The 15,411-nt window shown below is 32.6% G+C and overlaps 1 long non-coding RNA gene across 1 annotated transcript; it reads right to left on the bottom strand.

The window, feature by feature from the left end:
• Nucleotides 1-1,035: 1,035 nt before the first annotated feature.
• On the bottom strand, nucleotides 1,036-14,462 carry LOC129939202 (uncharacterized). Its single transcript, XR_008780519.1, has 2 exons — nucleotides 14,232-14,462; nucleotides 1,036-3,263 (listed from the first exon to the last, which is right to left on the bottom strand). It is a non-coding gene; the product is annotated as an uncharacterized LOC129939202 (long non-coding RNA).
• Nucleotides 14,463-15,411: the final 949 nt, after the last annotated feature.

The raw sequence follows: 15,411 nt of genomic DNA, 5'->3' as shown, positions 1-15,411 counted from the left end.
AACAAGTTAAAACAAATTAATATCATATTTCTTTACGAAATTCAATAAGCTTTAATTTTGTAGAAGACTATTTTTTGCTACGACAAGTAATTTATATAACACTATACCAGATGCAGAGCTTAAATTTTGTAGAACGAATAGCTTTCAAGATAAACGTGAAAAACCGGAACAATCTCCATGTTTCTCTTAACTGCCGCTAGAGCTCACGTCGGATTCTTGGGGACTTTTTTTGTGTCATCACCAGACATCCCTAAGTGTGCCAAGTTTCAAAACTGTTGGATTTTTTTTTTTAGGTGAAAACCTTTATTAACTGGACTAACTGTAACGCCCTACGTTGACATTATCGATGTTAGCAGCTTAATTTTTTCTTAAGCCTTTAATTTCTGAGTCAAATGCACTTTACAATGAAATAATTCAACATTTTTGTCCCAAATTCTCCTTAGTGAGTGAAATGTTGAGTTTTTGTTCTGTTCATGAATCTAGTACATAAGGTTGGGCACAATATTTCTTTTCAAATAACGGACTGCATCTACTTTAAAAATATATTTTCAAATATTGCCCAACGTCTTCAAGCGTAAAGTGACTTATTTCGGAGGGATAATACTGAATATATGAGTTTATAGTTTAAATAATCTAGTTTATCGAAGTAACTAGTACATAGTGGAAATGTTAGCAGGAAATTGTGTCGAGGTATAGCTCAGATTGGTCTTGAAAACTACTTTTAAAAAGTTTTGTTAAATACGCAGAAAAAAGCAAATTCTTTATAAAATTTTGTCCCTGCTTAAATAGTAACTTAACAGTTTCTTCCCTCACTTCTAACTTGGCAGACATAATGAGGAAAAGGGGATCTTGAAAAATAGTGATCAAGATAAAGTTAATCGTTGTTTTGAAGAATATTGATATTATGGAAACAAAATATTGAAATAATTCGTTAAGGTTTTATATATTAATCATTCTTCAACTTATTCTCATTATATAGAATACTATATTTCTAACGACAGAAATGGTTTTAATTTGTCACTTTTAATTTTCACAGCTACGCCATTTTCACGTCGGAGATGTTTGGAGATCTCTGTCAGAGTCGTTTTTTACTTCAATTTCCATCCAAAAATATCGATTATTTGTTCCAAATAATGTTGTCGGTAGCATTTTTATTTCTGATTAAAGGTTAAAACACAGACCACAATAGCATGACACTGAATACAAAGTTTTTCAACGAACTAATCCATCAAAGAAGACTATACTTCCGTAAAATAATGTCTGATTGGTATTATTAATTGCTTAATGTTACGTTTTTTTTCTGCATTGCAAAATTTGCTTCTTATACAAACATTTTCCCATCTTGAAATTTTAATAACCTGTGCTTAAAATGAAAGGAAAACAAATCTAACCAAAAATGAAAACAAATCCGTAAAAAGGAAATCCAGGGCTCGCTTTTTATAAGCGAATAATTTAAATTTTACTTTATTAGAAAAATTATGTAAATGTTTTATTCATGTTTTAAATATTTATTTGTTTAAATAATTTATCAAAAGTTGTTTTAAGAAAAAGAAATTTTCATTAATATTTGTAGGAAAAATTTGTTAAATTAATTTAAAAAAATGATTTATTTGTTAGATAGTCAAATTTATCTGGCCTATTTTTTATTTAGTTTAATTGGTAAGCAATAATTACTTGTTTTGGTTTTTATAATTATTACATAAATATAAAATAATCGTTAAAAAGTTAAATGAATTGAAAAAAAAAACAAAAAAAACAAGTATTTCATGTATTGATATTTTAAATACAAACAAAAATGTAATTTATTAAAAATATACATACAATATTTTAAAATTTAAACAAAAAGATAAATTTAAGTTCGATTTGTATATTATAAATTATCTAAACCAAATTAAATAATAAATTACTAGCCGTACCTATAAAAAAAAGCAAAAACAAGAAAAAAAGAATGAAACTAATGATATTAAGTCCGCCTCATTCTAATCAGCCTATATAAACAAATCAATCACTCTACACATACAACATATAAAATAAAAATAAACAAATAAATACATATATTTATTATAAACCATATTATGAAGATATTCATATAAAAGAAAAATTAAATATTTGACAAAAGGCAACTGATAAATAAAATATGAGCAAACAGAAAAATGTATAAGACTAAGTATAAAGATCTAAAAACTAAAAAAATTATAAAAATATAAATTAATTTATTATTTTAAACAACAATCTTTAATCTTATGTAGTTCGAAAATTAAAATATTATATATGTATAGTTAAATTATGTATTGATAAAATATATTTGTTATTTATTTAATTTTATAGTTAATTTACAATATTTTACATATATGTATAATTGTACAGCACCGTTTATTGTATATTATAATGCAAAAGAAAGAAACTAAAAAAAAACAAAATGCACTAAGAATAATGTTACATAAAATAAATTATATTATTACAACTAAATTCGAATGTAGTTTATTTTAATACTTTGCTTTCGCGATGAGATTCTGTGATTTATTATTACATATTTGTCCTTCAACAAAAAATTTAATTTCTAGTCAATCAAAAGGTAAAATTTATGACGGCTGCAGGAAAACCTTAAATATTAAAATCCATTGTTTTTAGGCACTTAAAATGGAAACAAAATTGTGTTTGGATGTGACTTCTGAGAGGGTTTGAGGGTTTAGAGAATTGTCCAAATTATTATGTTGTCGAAAATAGGGGGACATTGAAAGTTAAGTCTACATTTTTTTTTATAAAATTGTATTTCCAAAAATTTTTCTATTTAAAAACTAAAATTCTCTATTCGTGAGAAGTTTAGTTCTTCACAAAATGTCCCGAGAATCCACAAAGCTAAAAATGTTGAAAAGAAGAAAAATGAAAGAAAAAATTAGGGAATCTTGCTAAGGATCGATTCAGTTAGGTAAATTTAAATCTCAAATATTTAAAACCTAACACACACCATTTTTTAGCTTTTACTTTGAATCTCTCAAACCTGGCTTCATTCGTGTCTGTGGCCTTATTACTACTTGCATTTTCGTTGGCTGCTTTAATTTTCATTTCATCATAATAAGCAAGGATTCCATTTTGATCATCAAAGCACTTTTGTACGAGTCATCGTCTTAGCATCTAATTATGTAGAAGATTTTGCAGATTCTCTTATTTTATCCCCATCTCAATCTCTTTTAGTTCTGACAGTTGTTGCAGCCAGACCGAGAAGTTTAGTTCTTCACAAAATGTCCCGAGAATCCACAAAGCTAAAAGTGTTTAAAAGAAGAAAAATGGAAGACAAATTTAGGGAATCTTGCAAAAGATCGAAAATTTCATTGATCAGGCTTTCCTGTATGTCAATTGTCAATGTCATCAATTGGTTTCAATGTAATCAATTGGTGTTTTCTACAAATGTTACTATTTATTCAATGTAGCTCTTTTAAATGCTTGAACAACTTTACTAATGACATGTAATTAAAAAGCGTCAATTACTTATAACTGAATTACACAAACATAATTGAAAACAAAAGTAATGATCAAAAAAACAGTAATGATTAGTTTTTTAAGTAAGTAATTCAAATTTATTTTCGTTAATTACATTTTACGCGATGTTACAAAATAATTTTCCTTAATGTGTGTTGCTTCACTTTAATGAGTAAAGCAATTAATTATATAAGCTGCAATTTAAAAGTGCTTTTCAACAAGAACTTGTGCTTAAACCTATTAAGATTTTCAATTACATGTTATAAGGCGCCAGTTATAGCTATCATTGAAAACAAACATTGGAATTTTTTTGACAGGTCGTTTATTGCTATCCTAAAATATGTCTGTCATTGAAAAAAATTTCCTGATTGAAATCCACCGAAAAATGTTTACTGACAGAAATCTGTCATTTGGATTGTGTGAAATTGGAATACAAATTCGTTTCCTTTTTGAACATAAAAGTATCAGTTGTTCAGAGAAAAGTAAATGCGCAATTACATTTTTTTTTCTCCAACAATTATTCGTGTGATTTCCAATCGATCAGTATATAATTTCTATTTCTAATCAAAGTAAAACACCGTCAAATACCGATTCAAACATTTTTTCGGATCTATTTCAATGGTATCTATAATTGGCCCCTAAGTTAGTGCATTTTTTGAATTAATTGAAATGTATTTTTTTAATTAATTTTAATGTATTTTTTTTAATTACAAACACATGTTTTTATATTGGAAAAAGCTAATTACTAAAAACATAGCATATTTGAGACTAATAGTTTTGATCTTACTTAAGTTATGGCCGGAGAAAAAACGCATCCCGAGATCTGAAACGACCAGTTTTCTAAGACGATTTATTTAAATTCTTAGGACACTTGACAAATCTGACACGCATGGAGAATTTTCAATTTAATAAAACGGAAAAATTACAAGTAACTTTTAGGACCGGTGCACACTTGCGTTTTTTTGTATCGTTGCATTGCCGCAATAGTTAAGCTAATGCACACTTGAGAATTTTTCTCGGAGAAATCTGCCCAGAGCTCAGGGTGGGCAGCAAAGAACTTAGTAAAAAGAAACAGCCAATTTTCGCATCCCTTATATATAAAAACTAAGTTCTTAAAAAAAAACAATGTTATTGGTGACATCAATAACAAATAATGTTCTGAAAGAGACAACAGTGTGCGCGATGACCCAGTGATCGTTCAGAAACCTGCTACTGTTTTTTCCCACAGGAATGACGTTCGACTCACGTGCGGAAACCAAAATTAAATAAAAGTTATAAATAAATAAAAAAAAAAGTTAATAAAAAACGAATTTATGCAAATATTTAAACTTAACCTTATTTTTCTATTTACTTGACTTAAAAACTGAACAAAACAAAAATGGTAGAAATAAATATTAAAATTTAAGAAACAAATTTTTCGTCATGAATTGCAAATTGATTGCAATGAACTCTCAAACACAATTCGAGTTCCGCATACGATCCACACTGCAGCCTATAAATTATTCGCACGTACATCTGTAATATTGAATAAAAAACAGTCATGTGAAAGAAATGTCATAATGGACAAATATTCGTTTATTCGCTAATAAATTTAAATTACTAATTATTCAAGTAAAGTTAAAAAATAGAACTATGTACTATAATAATTTTAAAATAAAGTTTTTTATTTTAACATTATCGGAAAATTATAAGTAAGTATGAAGGTTTTTATGTTATATAAATACAAAATTCTTGAAAATGGTAAGTGATTTTAAAGTATTTCTTTTAAAGTAAGATACAAATTATGTGTACATACACTCCTCGTTAATTGAATACAAACAAACATTTTTCAATATAATTTATATATTTTTTGTCATCTTTTAGTTCCCTCAAGATGTCAAAAAAAGAATTAAATCACTTCGAAAAATCGATCTGGCATGTTTTTAATGAGGTTTTACATTATTTCGCTCCACGCTTAATTAATTTTAAACTAAGGACCACTTCCATGTGTCTTGAGAACGAATAATTCCCAAACTTTTGTAACGATGTTTGAAATATAAGCAAAATCACATTTTGCTTTTCATTTTACAAGCTTAAGTTTTTCATAATAACTGACTGCTCCTCATATTATAACACTTCGTTTATGACAATGGTATCCTTTCTAAACCATTTTCTCTTCTAGAGCCATTAAACAAAATTTAGAACCATCAGGGAGAGGAAAATTAAAATGCTTTTAGTTGGAAATAGCCTCTTAGTTTTTTTACGGTTCTCTGATTCATAAAGTCGCCTGGAGTACACCAAGAGAAAAGCCTTCCAAGTGGCTTCAATGTGGGATTTTTTAAGCACGAGTTCGATTAAAGAAGCTTAATTGATTTAAGGCTAGTCCTCTTGATAACTATTCAAGATTAGTGATATAACCTCCGTGTATATGAAAATTTCTCGTTTTGTGATTTCAGAGGAGTGTTGGGAGCCATTTAATTGTCGTTAATTTAAAATAAAACGTCTGTGTTTGTTTTGAGACATTGACGCAACATTTTAAACAGCCTATTAAGGGTTTTACAATTGACTGGTTAGCAATTTGCTAAAAATTTAGCAATTTACTAAGGAACACCAAAATATAAAACCTTTCTTTTCGTTTTGCTAACTAGTAAATTTGTAATTACATTTTATTAAATAATTGATTATAAATTATAAATCATTTTTAGTTATGTAAATTGATAAAAATGGCTTTAAAATTTTGCTAAATCGTGTAAAGTTTTTCGCCACTGTCATTTGGCTTACTCTAGACCGATATCTAGGTTTCTCTTAGCAGATTGCATATTTTAAAAGTATGAATGTTCGTTAATTGGTGTCACTGCCTAATAGAAAAGCGCTCCACATGGGCTCGCGTATTTTCAAATAATATTTGCAGAAGCTGAACCGAAAAAAATGTCAATAAAATGCTAAATATTTTTGAACAGGTTAAGATTACACCCCTTTATGATGTGTAGTTTTCGAAAAAATTTTCATATGAAAAATATAGTAATTCGACTATCAAAAGTCTAACCTTTCGATGATGCCAACCCAAATTTTAACATTTTAAAATAATTCTGTTTGAAATTTTTAAGATTCAAAAACATTATAATTTGCAATGAATTTGTTTTCATTAAAAATTAACCAAACCGCATTTCATATAACTTGATGCTTTCAATTTGGAAAAAAATATCACATTTTGATTGTATGGCAGAACAAAATTGTTGGGTTTAATAAGATGGCCTATCATTCTGTAGCCAAATTTATTATTACTATTTTTTTCGTTTAACACCGATACTCGCAATATTTTAAAGTTAAAGGCAAATCCACTATAGAGAAACGTTCCGTGAGATTATTTGTGTTTTGGGGGATGCTAATCTATCAATTCGAATCGCGGAGAAATGGGAGCCGTAGAAAACGACACCATTTGGATAAGCTAGCTAGTGGAAGACCTGCGACGATGAATACCGGTTAAATCATGGAAAACATTAAGTCAGACCTTTATGTGGCATCTTGAGACATCACCCTGGAGATGCGACTTAGTCACCAAACCATTTCAAACCATCTGCAGAGGGCTGGATACAAAAACGGATGATGTTTGGGTGCCGCATGATTTGACGAAACAAAACCTTCTGGATCTATAATCAACGCCTGCGATATGCTGCTGAAACGGAACGAACTGGACCCATTATTTGAAGCGGGTGGTGATTGGCGACAAAAAATAGAACACATACGACAATATCAATCGAACGCCGGTGAATCGTCTTAAAAAGTGGCCAAGCTGGGATTGATGGCCAGGGAAGTTTTGCTTTGTGTGTGGGATTGAAAGGAAATCATCCACTATAAGCTGCTCCCATATAGCCAGACGCTTAATTCTAACCATCTGCTACGAATAATTGGACCGCTTGAAGTAGGCGATCGACCTAAGCCGTAGAGAATCGGTCAACAGGAAGTGTTCCGCCAAGACAACGCAAGACCCCACACTTCGTTGATGACTCGTCAGAAGCTACAGTAACTCGGATTGGCGAGGTTTTATCGCATCCACCATATAGAACGGACTTAGCGCCAAGCGCTTACCACCTGATCCTGCCCATGGCGAACGTCCTTGGCTTATGAAAAGTGGCTGTCCGAGTTCTTCGCAAATAAGAAGGGGGACTTCTCCGAGGGGGTAAGCAAAATCAAATATTCAAAAGCTCCGACATTTCAGCCAAAACAGTTTGAAGCCTTAATGACGGCTTAGGCATTGTGCTGCTTGTGATATACGTACGACCAGTTGATTATGCACTTGAGCAAATGCTTTTATCAAAGGTTTTCTGACTCTCAATAGCGTTCTTTGTTTTCAATATATTTTTGTAAAAAAAACAATGTTAATCGATTTTAATTTGATTTGTGTAGGTATTTATTAGAAGTGTCCATTCGATTTTTGAAAAATCTTACCCTACATTAAAATTGCAATTTTTCGTAGTATAAAATTTTTCAGAAATTAGTTCAATTTTTTATAAATGGAAAAACTATATTTTCATTGAGTAAGACGGTAAAATGAGCTAAACCTAAAAAAACGTAAGCCTGTAAACATATGCATTTATGTCATAAGTAGCATTTTAAATATATGTAAATGTTCAAACATAAACATTTATTTTAATAAAATCAAAATATGATTGTTTTGAATACGTTAGATAGAACTAAATCAATTAACATAACAATGAATAATTATTGGAATTAGCTTTGTTAACCTTTAAAAATGTATTAAAATTTCATTCTGACGCATATCTTTGAACTAATTGCATTTAATAAGTTGTAGTTGATTGTTACATTGGTTTGAGTTTTCATTTTTACTTTAATTTTAATCAAAAGAAACATTTAAATCAAATTATAACTCAACTAAGAAAAATACTACACGTAATATGTGTATGCACCAAAGCAACACCGACTTCCTAATTTTAATTTTTTCAATATTACCAAAACACAAACAAGTTAATCCTTTGACTTAAAGCACCTTTAAATATTTGTTTAAAGATTAAAATAATTATTTACACAATCTCATGGACACCCAATAAAATGATTGATTAATGCAAGGTTTTATTTGTTGCATGTAATACATATTCTATATACATAATAAGCGTATGCTTTAATTTGTATTTCAATGATTTATTTACTTAACACTTTTATTCAATTGCTACCCCCTTTCACCCCCACTCAAATTTTAATTTCCCCTTTTCCGAATTTTAATGAATCAAAATTTATTTAAGCAAAAGTGATACAAAAAAACCTTTAAAATAATATTTGTGTGCCTTGATTTATATGCCATCGTCAGAATGTCCATTAATCATAACGGAAATTCACAATATCGATGGTCATATTGGTTTTATGTATTTAATTTCAGTCAATTGCATCAGCAATCAAAATTGCAACCAGTGAAAGCCACAAGTTTTTATGGTTTCTAGCTTTCATTCACTTATATATGTATCTATGTATATACTCTCCCTATACAATACGCATTTAGCCCACAATTTCGCCTGATATAATGATCGAATAAATGTTTATTGGATCGATTTGGTACAAAAACTACAACTACATTGTATTTTATCACTTTAATCGTCCATTAAATTCAGACTAAATTGTCACAGAAGTTACGAACACATACTCTTATGGACTCGTATAATAACATACATTTATAAACTGCGTAGTGACGAAGAAAAATTCAATACAATTAAAAAGGAAGGCTGCGGAAGAAAGTATTGAAATTATTTTGAACTTGAAAGAAACAGTAGTAAAATAAAATAAATAAATTAGTTGACGCAACAGTCCATGAAGAAATAGGGCCCAGCGATCTACAACTCTCAACCATTCCTTTGTGCGAGTAATGTTGTCTGAGATGGAAGGGACCAACAGTTTATATGCCGAATCCGAACGGCTAATTTTTGAGAAAGTACTTTTCAGGACAAGAATTACTCTTAGAGGATTTGTTAATTCCTCGCAAGAGGCAGTACCCGTGAAAAAAGGTAGGTGGCACAGGCAGGGATTGAACCCAAGACTCCTTGCATGACAGTCCAACGCACTTTAACCATCACTCGACGGGTACAGTAGTAAAATATCCTGTCGAAATAAAGGAGTTGATTTTGAAGATGAAGAGTTCAAAGGAAATTTTGGATGTCCTTAGCGACAGTCTTTAATCGTCTAAACAACGAACTGAAAAAAATCAGTGAGTTCAAAAACTATTAACTAAGAAGATTTTTGAAAAGTCTGTCTACAGAAGCTTCTACCGAATACTCTTTATGAAAAGCAGCAAGGTGTCTAAAAAGACCCATACTCAAAACTTACTTATAAAATCTCAAGTTGGATAATGGATCGGAAACTCGATACGAATAGCTGAAATTTTTGCTGAACATCTATCGAATTTTCTTAAACTATTTTGTTGATAGGAACGGACATTGTGGAATTTCCTTTACCACGCTTAAAGAAGTAAGAACCATTATCACGTTTTAAAAGAAATGCCCTCGACAGGCTTTAAAAAAAACTTCAATTTTATTACTCCCATGTCTTGAACTAAGATGTGTACCACATCATTGGTAAATTGTTGAAGTCAAGGTAAGCCACCAACAGAAGTACCACATTACAGACAAAATATCGTTAGTACCAAACATAGCAAAAGATTTAGAAAAACAGCCACTGAAAAGGCTCAGCAGTCAGCACAATAATAGAAGAAAGAACACTGATTCCGAAACATCAATTTAAATTTAAAAGTGAACATTCCACGACATAACCCGAGGCGTGATGGTCAGTACGTAGGACTAAGGACTAAGATACAACTTTAGCTCATCTTTAACTCAAAATACAAAAAGCCAGCAGGTGTCTATGGTATATTCAACGTTGTAATAAGACATTTACCGATGAAGGCAATTGACATTTAAATCAAGCTCTTCAATAATGCACTGAATAATATAAAAAGAGTGGTTTTTAAAAGCTATAGGAAAGTTGTTCAAATAAAAAAAACATATAACATTCAGAAAAATCGTTAAATCGCACTATCTAGGCCAATTGACCGGTTCCGAACCTTTAATACAATGTTCACCGAACTCGCCTTTCAATAAGTCCATTGTTGCGCGTGCTGTATGGCATGTGGCAACGTCTTGTTGAAACCACATGTCATGCAAGTCAAGGTCTTGCATTTTGGGCAAAAAAAGTTGGATATTATCTCAAGGGTAGCGCTCACCATTCACAGTCACGTTACGATTGACATCATCTTTGAAGATGTACGTCCAATGATGCCACCAGCCCATAAACCGACCAAACTGTCTCTTTTTCTGGATGCATTGGCAATGCTTCTGGCTGATATTCACGCCAAAATCGGCAATTCTGCTTATTCACGTACCCATTGAGCCAAAAATGAGCCTCGTCGCTAAACATAATTAAACTGAATATAAAATAGAAGAAGCATGCGATGAACTTTCTTAACAGAGCACGCATTTTGATAGTAATATTCAATGACAATGATTAAATTATATACCAAACTGAAAAAGACAGTAAAACAAAACACCAAACGAGCGTCAGCTGTTTAAACCAGTGTTGCCAAAAAGATAATAGCTAAAAAATCTCTCTTTATTATCTAGTGCATTTGAAGACCGCTGTGGTTCATCATCTCCAGAAAAAGGGAAAGGACAAACAAAATAAACCCGTCAAAACTTCGGTCGATAAGTCTTCTTCCGAGCATTAGCAAAGTTTTCGAGAAGATCATCAATAGGGTTCTGACTAAGTGGACTGCGGACAACAAAATAATTCCGGATAAACAGTTCGGGTTGAAGATGGGTCATCACAAGATTTAGGCTGTGTCTAAATTTGTTTGTGATATCCAATGGAATAAAATAAAACAACAATGCACAGGTGCTGTTCTTGTTGATTCAGAAAAGGCATTGGACACTGTATGGTAAGAATGGCTTTATCTAAAACTAAGCAGGTTTGGCATAAGCAAACCATTGTTTATACTTTATGATATCTTTATCGGTAGAAAGTTTGTTGTCAAAAGTGTCAATATAACTTTTATCACAACATTGTAATTTAACAATGGTCTTCAACAGGGAGCGGTGAATTCGCCGAATTCATTCAGCATTTATACTAGCGATCTGATAGGTAGTCTTAATAAAGCAATTGCATACGACAACGATATAATTGCGTACAGAAGGGCCCGAAAGGTTGAGGTTATAAGAATTCTCTTGAAGCTTGGTTACAACAAGATTCAGCGATATTGCGACGACTGATGGAAACTGAAAATAAGTGTCTAAAGTCGGAACAATTCTGTTCCAGACTCCGATGGCTAGGGCCACTAGGGATACGTGCAAGAAATGGCCCAATATTGTCATCGTTGATCTTCACGGTCAGCGATTAATGAGCAAAAGTTTACTGAAGTACCTCGGTATCTGGTTAAATCAGTATTTATAATTCGACAGACACATAAATGCAGCTCTGCCCAAGGCCAGAGGAGCCTTCGCTCTGACAAAAGGCTGTTTTACAACAGTCGGCTTGACCCCAGAGTGAAGCTAATTTGCTTCATGTCTTATATGGCCGATGATATTTTATGGTTGTACTCTGTGGTTTAACGTTGCCCCTTCCCAGGTGGATAAGTTTCAGGTGTTCGAGCGGCAGTGTTTATGACGCTGTACCGACTTAAATCGAATAGCCGAATCTTCTTTCGTTCATTACTATTCCAAAGGGGCTCGAAACAACAGAATTAACAATTTCGTGATAAAACTCGTTGGAGGGCACATTGCAAGAGCTATGTATTCGTCCAACAATTTAATTTTCGTGGCTTTCTATCCGAGCGACGAGTATTTTAAAAGTGCACGCTTGAGTGGCTTCGTTCCACTAGAAGCATTCCTCTTCTAAGATAGATGCGGTCTTATAAATTAAAGATTAGTAGTTTCGCTAATCTACATGAGTTGTGAGTACAAACTGCATATATACGATAAAATATCATCGCTTACAAAATCTTCTCTGCCGTAATATGTGAACGTCTACGCGCATCGCCAATAACCTGATAGGTCCTTATCAGTGCGGTTTTAGACCAGGAAAGTTCACAGTCGCTTCATAAAAGTTGGAAACAACTTTTTAATGTCAAAAAAGATTTTAGACAAGATGATGCGCTGCCATGCGTTTTTTTTTTAACATCGTACTTGAAAGAATAGTGCAAAGCTCACATGTCAACACTTGAGGCACTATCTTTCAAAAGTCTGTCCAATTACTAGCATATGCTGATGACATTGACATAATCGGAAGTTTTCAGCGTGATGTCAAGGGGGCTTTTGTGAGTATTGAGGCAGAGGCGGCAAAAATGGGTTTGACGGTTAATAAAGCAAAACAAAGTACATGCTGTTGTCAAGAAAGGACTTACATCACCGACGTCTCGGTCAAAACGTCATAATCGACATACGTAACTTTAAGGTAGTCAGGGACTTCGTCTATCTATGCCTCGCTATTAACGTAGAAAATAACACCAGCGCTGAGTTCACACGAGGAATAACTCTTGCTAACCGCAGTTTCTTTGGCCTAAAATAGAAATTAAGAGGAACAGAAGGCGTGTTGTGGGACCAAAGTGTTGCTATATAAGACCCTCATCATCCCCGTCCTGCTATTCGGTGAAGCAGAAGCATGGAATGACAAAAGAGGATGAAAGCACCTTGAGTCAGTTCGAGAGAAAAATTCTTCGTGTGATGTATGGTCCCGTATGCATGGAAGGGAAGTGGAGGAGAAGTTGGAACGATGAGTTGTACGGGATGTACAGCGACGTAGACTTAGCCAGAATGGTAAAAGTCCAACGACTAAGATGGCTGGCATGTAAAGCGCATGGAAACCAATGCTCCGGCCCGGTAAGTCTTCGAATCCACACCCAAAAGACAGCACACTAGAGGAAGACCGCGGATCAGGTGGCACGCTCGAGTGGAAAGTGACCTCACCCAACTTGGGGCGTGTATCTGGAGAAATCTAGCTAAGGACCAAACTAGATACAGAAGTTTGTTGGGTAAGGCCCTTGTTCGCACAGGACTGTAGCGCTACATTAATTTAGTAAGTAAGTCGATAAAATAAGTGTTTGGACTCAAAAATTTCGTATCAAACTAAACTTAGCAAAATCGAAGTATATACATGTTACAAACAAAAACATAATTAATTTTCAAACATCTATAAACGGCTCAGAAGTATCCTACTACAATACAGCCAAATACCTTGGAATGACTTTAGATAAAAATATGCAATTACGATTGGTGCCCAGAAACCTTGAATTTGTGCACTGGTATAATTCTTGAACAATTCACCAAAAACTTGACTGATATTGTTTCACAATCAATTTATTAACTCTAACTTAGCATCATGAAACTTCTGGATTGTTTGCTATATACAATATTATCACAAGTGTATTACTTCAGGGAAGAACTTCTTAAAGGGTGATGATGATGAAGTCAATTTTAAAAAGAAATAAACATTTTTAGACTTGTAACAGCATTTCAAAAAAGCATACAAAAAAATTAAAAAGACAGCCGTTCTTCATGGAACTATAGATAACAGTTTCTATTACCACGGAAAAGCCACTTGAAGAAAACAGGTCTTTGGTGTACGCAATGCAATTATATCCTTTAACGTTTTACTTTGGACAATATCAAATGTACTTCTTTTAAATGTATCATTACAGGTATGAACATACATAAATAGGACGGTTGAACATTTTGGGATTTTGGAATAAAAAATTCAACGATTTTCAAACTAACTCTCACGTTTGTTCCAATAAGAACGTTCACCGATTTAAAACGGCTTGAGTTTGAGAGTGTCCTTTTTGGAAATCCTTGCTAGCTTTTATTATATTTACACTTTCAATGCATAGCGTTGAGCCAACAACATACAACACACACGACGACGACGCACCGATCTTTGTCCCGAAAGTCTAAATGCAGGTTAACATGCTGTCAGAGATATATATACTTCAACCTGTCTGATATTAATTTTGTTTTTCGTTCATGGACCGTATCCCTGTCCATCCTTTGTCCACATGATGAGGAGAGAAAAATATTTTGTGTCCAATGGTAAAGTTAAAAACTGCCATCGTGTCCATTCGTCATCGTCATTATGGCAGAATGTAGTGATACCATCATCGACGAGGTGAGGCAACGCCAGGCGCGGCGGCGTTGAACATATGTAGGTATGTATGTATAATGGCGTACAAATATATACTTACACTCTCACCTGTGTTGCATCGGGTCATATGCAATTAATCACCTTGCTTTGCTAGGTGGTTGAAATACCTACAGTTTTTTTTTTCTTTCTTTTTTTTTAAGAGAGTTGGAGGGCTGTGGAAATAAAATAAAAGGGAGGAAAATTGCAACGAATAAATGTAATTTAGTTTTTAATTAAATGCCGGGGATATCTGATTAAATGTCCAGCGAAACTCCAGTGAATTGTTGGTGGTGATGTTTGGGGGGGGAGAGGGGGTGAAAGACAAGTAAACGAACCAGTCAGGATGGAAGAAGGATATCTGTTTGACTTGTTTAATTACATTTTTTTACGTTCAATTTCATTTGATGGTTGTTGAATGTCGAAATATTTTTGTTTGTATGTATGTATGTTTGTACATTGTACAAGTAGCAAAGGTAATGAACGTACGAGTGTAACTACAAACATGTACAATGAACGTTTTACTATTAAAATTAATTTCTTATCTCATTTTAAGCTTCTTATAGCAGTGTAGTTAATAAAATAGAAAATTCGAAAAGCACTGAAAACGTTAATAGTTTTCAGTGCTTGTACAATATGTTTTTCAACTTACTATAAGTTGAGGAAAATCTAATGAAGAATCTTGATTCGAAAGAAATCTGACAAAACTTTCCTTATACTTCACATAAAGTAACCTACCTTAAGAGTGGAACAAAAAAAGGGTGAGATACAATTTCATCCAAATCA

This window comes from Eupeodes corollae, chromosome 1 (assembly GCF_945859685.1).
Source record: "Eupeodes corollae chromosome 1, idEupCoro1.1, whole genome shotgun sequence".
Taxonomy (NCBI): Eukaryota; Metazoa; Arthropoda; class Insecta; order Diptera; family Syrphidae; genus Eupeodes; species Eupeodes corollae.
The sequence above is the reverse complement of the archived record's forward strand: the minus strand, read 5'-3'. Positions and strand labels throughout refer to the sequence as shown.